We start from the raw sequence: 7026 nt of genomic DNA, 5'->3' as shown, positions 1-7026 counted from the left end.
ATCAAGTTTTTTTTTTTTTTGACTTGTGCTTTTTATATTTAAAGAAGGAATATTTAATTAAAAAGAGGACTCTCTGAGTAATCTCAAATAGTTTATTCTATATCTAGATTATACTGTCATTTTTTAAATTGCATTAAACAAAAGAGTTTTTAGATATAAACGAGTATTTATATGTAGTTATATGAGTTTTCATAAAAAAATATTTTTATTCAATGGGATGCTGCTGGAAAATATTTAGTTTTACTTTTTTTTTTTGGTTTCCAAAATTTCATAAAATAAAAAAATATGGAATTGATAAGTAGGTTCGGTAAACAACTATCTGTCATTGAAATCAAATTTAGCTTAATTTTAATTAGTATAGGTTTAAATATTTTGTGGGAAAAGTTTTTCAAAATCTTAAGAGCCGTTTTCGAGAAAATTGCAATACCTACATCAAAAATTTTAAATGCGGAAATGTAACCTTCTAAACGAGATTAAATAAAATGCACGACTGGGTCGCACGAACTTGCTCTTAGATTTAAAGTTGCTTAAATTTTTAAGACTTTATATAGAAATTTGGAAAAAAAAAATAAAATTCGTTTTTTAAAAAAATAAAATAAAATCTAAAATTGAATTGCCCTCCAAAACAAGTATGCAGTTTTGATTGATATATTAACATGCATTTTTAGAAAAAAAATTTTCAAAATCGTTAGAGCCGTTTTTAAAAAAAAATATTTTTTTATAAATATTTTTTTAGAAAAAAAGTTTTAAAATAAAACTGGTATGCCATTTTGTAGAAATCACTAATCAACATCTAAAAACAAAATTTCAAAAAATTCAATGTCCCGTTTTCGAAAATTTGATTTTTCAAAAAAAAATTTTCAAATTTTTTTTAAAAATCCAAAAATTATTTTTTTGGAAATTTTATTTTTGGTTTATACTTAAATTATATAAATGCTTCTTCACAAAAAGTTTCGTTGAAATCGAATAATCAGTTTCGGAGATAATCGGATTTGAAAAAAACCGTTCTATGGCAGGTACCGTTAATAATGATTTTCAAAAAAAAATTTTTTTCATTGGAAAATAAACCTTAGCTTAAAACTAACATTTGAATTTTTTAAACAAAATTGTTGGAGCCGTTTTCGAGATATTTCATTTTTACTTAAATCGGTATATGACATGTACCGTTATTTTTGGTCAAAAAAAAAAATTAATTCCAAAAACCCCTCTGGAGAGTCGCCAAATAACGCTACATACCAAGTTTGACATTAATCGGTCCATCCGTTTAGGCTGTAGCTCCTTATACAGACAGACAGACAGACAGACTGACAGACAGACAGACAGACAGACAGACAGACGGACTTCCGGGACCCACTTTTTTGGCATTGTCTACCATCGTAATGTCATGGAAAAATGTTATCTCAACTTTTTTTTTTTTTGTACGAATGCATAACTTGATATATAGTATACCTATATCGCAAGTAAAAAAGCAGAATTTTTGAAAACGGATTTTTTTTTGAAAAAAACAGAATTTTGAAGCCAAAATTTTGAACCACTCCCTAAAACTATTTAGGTACTAGGTCACAGAAACCCCGCGGGATTAAAATCAAATTCACGCATTTTTGGACAAAAAAAGTCATTTATTTTATATGGGTTGATTTACGAATGGCTAAAACCAAGCCTTACAAATCACTTAAATTTATTTTTTTTTCTTAAATTATTTTATTAAATCCAATCTCCGACATTTGTTTTTCTATTTTTTTCTACAAATTGTTAAAAGTATCGAAAAAACTATATTCTTAATATTAAAATCTTGAGATTAGTTATTTTTTCTGTAGTAATTTTTTTTTATTTAATCACATGAAGTAAATAAACTAATTGAGACTAATTTCATAATCAAAAATAATCAATTCTTGTAATTTTTGGGTGTGGTTACTTTTTGAATTCTAGACTATCCTTAGTTCACATCTTTTATCTCATCCAATATCCAGATTCAAGTTTAATCAACACAACACACAATTTGTAAGTGAAGAGTAAACAAACCTATTTTCAAGGCGTAGACATTGTCTCCGGGAATATTCAGTGCTTAATCCCAAAGGAGTATCTCCGAACACTAATAAGATGTTATTGCTATTTGACTTCTTGTAAGACAAACATTATTCAAACTCCGTGTAGGTGTAGGTATGTTATTGTTTTTTTTTGGTAAACTTAATTAGTATCCAAACGGTTGTTGGTTGTCTTGGTTGTAAGTAATTAGAGGATACATAAAGGATGGCTTAAGAACATAATAGTACGGTTAACAACTATATTCTATTGATTCATGTCCTTGAGGTTTTGTATAAGGAAACAACTAAATATGAATACAACACAATTCAAAGTGTTTTGTTTAAAAAAAAAAACTCATAAAACTTTTTTCATACGAAAAGTGTTTAAAGAGAAAAGGTAGAAAGATATGTTATGTATGTGGTTTATGTTCTTTGGAAAAAAAACAAATAAAAGAAAGAAAGAAATAACATTACCAATCTAAAAGCGATGTTCATAAGTTTTTAAACTTAAAAAGCATTTGTCTGTTTTAACATTTTTTTTTTATTTTTTTTTTTTTTGGTAAATCCCATGCGGTTAAACCACATTTTCTCACCACGAACAGATAAAAAGAATTCTTTTCTAAAAACTTTACCATGAGTCCCAGACGTTTTTAACAGAAAATTCCATTAGCCAGTGCAAAAGGAATCCAATTTCCAATAACATGAAATTCGTTTTAATAATTTTGTTGTTTGCCGCTGCCATCTTTCATTTGAAATAAAAAAAAAATCAGTGAGTATTTTTTCTATTCTCAATTTTTCATATAATATGAAATCTATGTGTTGTTTAATATGTCATTTGCTTCAATGACAAACATGAAAAAAAAAACAACTTTTAAACTTCTTCGATTTATTTTAAATTTAATTTCAGGTTCCTTGAGTATAAAATTTTATTTTTTATTTTAAAGTAGTTTTTTTTGTCGTCAAAAAATCCACACAAATATGACACATCCTTGGTAATGCTTGAGTTTTTTTTTTTTGTTGCTCCGCACTCAGATACTTAGCACTCAAGATATATAAATCCAATAAATGGCTTCTTGAACTGTAAGACGAAGCTAGGCAGTTATAATATTAAGCCATTTACGGTTGGCTGGTTGTATCCTTTTAACCATCTCTACAAATCTATGTCAGTTTTAATATAAATTGATTGCACATAAGCCTATACGCTTCGTGATCCCGTGTTAAATTATTAATATGACTTCGTAATCTCCTTAAGGCGTAAATGTTCCTTAACAGCAATACAAAGTAGTAGCTAGATGTTTGTGTATTATAAATAATGATTTTGTCAGTGAACCGATGAACTGAAGAAAATAAATACAAAAATCCTTTCTATTTTTTTGTTTTTGGTATTAAATATTAATTTTAGATCAAGATTGTTTTTGTGAAAAAAAGGATACTTAAAGGAAAGCATTAATGTCAAACCGACATAATAATGATACGACTTTTGTTTATTATTTTTTGGGTTGTTCCCGTTCACACCATCTAATCAAACTTTCAAAAATCAATTAAAAACTCATTAAAAGAGATGCCACTTTTCGGTTGGATATATGTTTCGGGGAGTGGTTAGCTGTGTGTAATAAATTGTTGCCAATTTTTTGAGGATTAAACTTTTGCGAATTGTTTTTTCTTTTTTTTTTAGTTTTCTTCTGGCTATAACTTTTTTATTCAAATTAATGCAAATTTGTTGTTGATGAACAGCTAGTATATACTGGGTGTTGGGAAGCTTTCTCTTAACTTAATTTATTTAGTCAGCATATCCACAGCCACTGGTTTATCCTTGACAAGTGCGCTACTGAGGATTACATTCTAAAGAATGTGAGTTCATTTAAACTGTGTATATGGGTTTATAAATAAATTATTCATTGTGCATTATGTGAAGTGTACCTAGATACATTTTTATATTTATTTTTTTTTTGTAGAAAGTTGAGGCGTTTGTTGTGTGAGTATAGTTAAGAAGTAGTTATGGGTTATAATTTTTATCCTTAATGGGATTTAAGCTGAAAAGTTTATAATTTCTTTAAAATAAAGGATTAATTTTGTGGTTCTTTTAAGTTGAATTAAGTAGTTTTAATTTTTATAAATATTTTATTTTAATTCTTAATGGTAAATATCATTCTTTGTGAATATTCTTTAAATTTTAAATCATATTTTTTATATTCTGTTTGTTTAAAATTATTTTAAGAATTTATGTACCTACGTCCTACATATTTCCATGGAACAAAATACACAAAATGGAATTTCTTCTAAATTGATGCAATACCGGAAGGAAATAAATGTAAATTGAAAACGTTAACATGCTTTGTTTAAATGTTACAAAATTGAAATAACAGCCTGAGAGATAATTTGCAAAATCGTTCAAGTTGATTTGTATCATAAATTATGGAATATTCAAATTCATGTTGTTTTTGGCCACAAGGTAAAATTTAACTGTGTGGATATAAAATCCGATTTTGCTTTGAAGAATAAAATTCAATGGAAGTGCTGAAATAAAACATCTGATTTTTAATTTTTTGTACTTTATTTGTTTTGTTTAATTCAATCGATAATTTTATACGAGAATTTAAAAATAAATACAAAACTTCGAATTAAAATATGTACATAAACTTTTTCATAAAGTGGCAAATGTCTTAAAGCTATTTGTAACTAGATACTATTTGTTTTATAAATTCAACATTTTTAAATAGTTTTTGTTTTTATTTTACTGCATTGTCAATTTTTTTTTATATTATTTTATTGTGTTTCTTTTTGTATATATCAGTTTTTGTGTGCTTTGCAATACACCTATAGTACAGGAAAGATAGACTTTTTCGTGGAACGAAATATAGGACGGCTGAATTTTTCAAATCTGAAAGAGGGTTATTAGAAAAGCTTAAGTCCTGGTTTTCGGGACGCCACCCCCCTGGCGAAATCCGCCATTTTGGAAAACGCGAATCGCTCTATATCTCCAAAACTATTTGTTCTAGAGAAATGGTTATCAGACAAAAGTTCTTGGAAATTTAATAATCCTTTTCTTTGTTATACATTATTTTTCTAAGCGGGCAATAGTTTTGAGGTTATGTTGTTTTAATTTATTTTTTTTTCGGTTTTTTTAAGTTTTTATCATTCCCACTAATAGTAACATAATTTTTTAAACAGTTAAAGTTATAGACCATCAAATTACCAATAATTTGGTGTAATTTTGAAAGTCATGCGATGTATGAGTCGAAAGTTATTGATCTGAAAACTATAATCTAAGTACAGGAAAGTTAGTAAATAAAACAGGCATTTTGTGAAACGAAATATAGGGAGGCTGATTTTTTCAAATCTGAAATAAGGGTATTAGAAAAGCTTAAGTCCTGGTTCTATGGACGCCAACCTCTTAGCGAAATCCGCCATTTTGAAAAACGTGAATTGGTCTATAGGTATCTGCTACACTATTGACTTGACCGAATAAGTTACCAAATTTTAAGGTAATATAAATATCTTTTCTTGTACATTCACTGTTTTTCAGCGAGGACAACACTTTTGAGGTTATGCTGTTTTATTTTTTATTTTTCGTTTTTTTTTTTTTTTATTTTTCTCAGTCTCTATGTTAGAAACATAATGTTTTAGAATCATAAAATTTGGATGTTTGACTTAAAACAAAATATGTGTACCACAATATTCTAAATTATACCATTACCCACCTTAACAACTCCCTCTCATATCATATGTTTCTTGTTTTTACATTACGTACACGATTTAGTCTTTTTTTCATATCTTATGCAAAAACATATTAGTATATTAATTCAAAATATTTAAAGGGATTGCTCTCAAAAATCCGTATCTTTGGTTTGAAAAGTCATATAATCTTCAAAAGTATACCAAATTGATGGAAATTTGATGTTCTACAACTTTAATCATGCTAAAAAATTATGTTTTTATCATAGAGACTGAGAAAAAAACGAAAAATAAAAAATAAAACAACACAACCTCAAAAGTGTTGTCCTCGCTGAAAAACAGTGAATGCACAAGAAAAGATATTTATATTACCTACAACTTTAGTTACGTAACTTATTCGGTCAAGCCAATAGTTTATTAGATGTAGACCAATTCGCGTTTTTCAAAATGGCGGATTTCGCCATGGGGTTGGCGTCCCGAGAACCAGGACTTAAGCTTTTCTAATACATTTATTTCAGATTTGAAAAAATCAGCCTTCCTATATTTCGTTTCACAAAATGCCTGTTTTATTTACTAACTTTCTTGTACTTAGTCTATAGTTTTCAGATCAATAACTTTCGACTCATACATCGCATGACTTTCAAAAATATACCAAATTATTGGTAATTTGATGGTCTATAACTTTAACTGTTTAAAAAATTATGTTACTATTAGCGGGAATGATAAAAACTTAAAAAAACCGAAAAAAAAATAAATTAAAACAACATAACCTCAAAACTATTTCCCGCTCAGAAAAATAATGTATAACAAAGAAAAGGATTATTAAATTTCCAAGAACTTTTGTCTGATAACCATTTCTCTAGAACAAATAGTTTTGGAGATATAGAGCGATTCGCGTTTTCCAAAATGGTGGATTTCGCCAGGGGGGTGGCGTCCCGAAAACCAGGACTTAAGCTTTTCTAATACCCTTCTTTCAGATTTGAAAAATTCAGCCGTCCTATATTTCGTTCCACAATATGCCTGTTTTTTTACTAACTTTCCTGTACTACTAATCGAGAAAGAAAAAAAATGTTTTTATTTTCTTATCAGAATTTTCAAAAAAGGCCGATGAAACATTTCTCTTAAAAATACAAAAAAAATTATACCAATATAATTATTTGTAGAGACAAATGATTCGAATGTCTCAGACTGTAATTTTGAATTATTTTCTTTATAGAAAATTTTATTTTAATTTTTTATTTAGATAATGCCAAAACGAAAATATTGAGATAAACTAAAAATCTAATAGAATTCTTTTTTTTAAACCTTATTTTACTGGGCTAAAATT

The sequence above is a fragment of the Episyrphus balteatus genome, chromosome 2, assembly GCF_945859705.1.
Source record: "Episyrphus balteatus chromosome 2, idEpiBalt1.1, whole genome shotgun sequence".
Lineage (NCBI taxonomy): Eukaryota > Metazoa > Arthropoda > Insecta > Diptera > Syrphidae > Episyrphus > Episyrphus balteatus.
Note: the sequence above shows the minus strand (reverse complement) of the source record.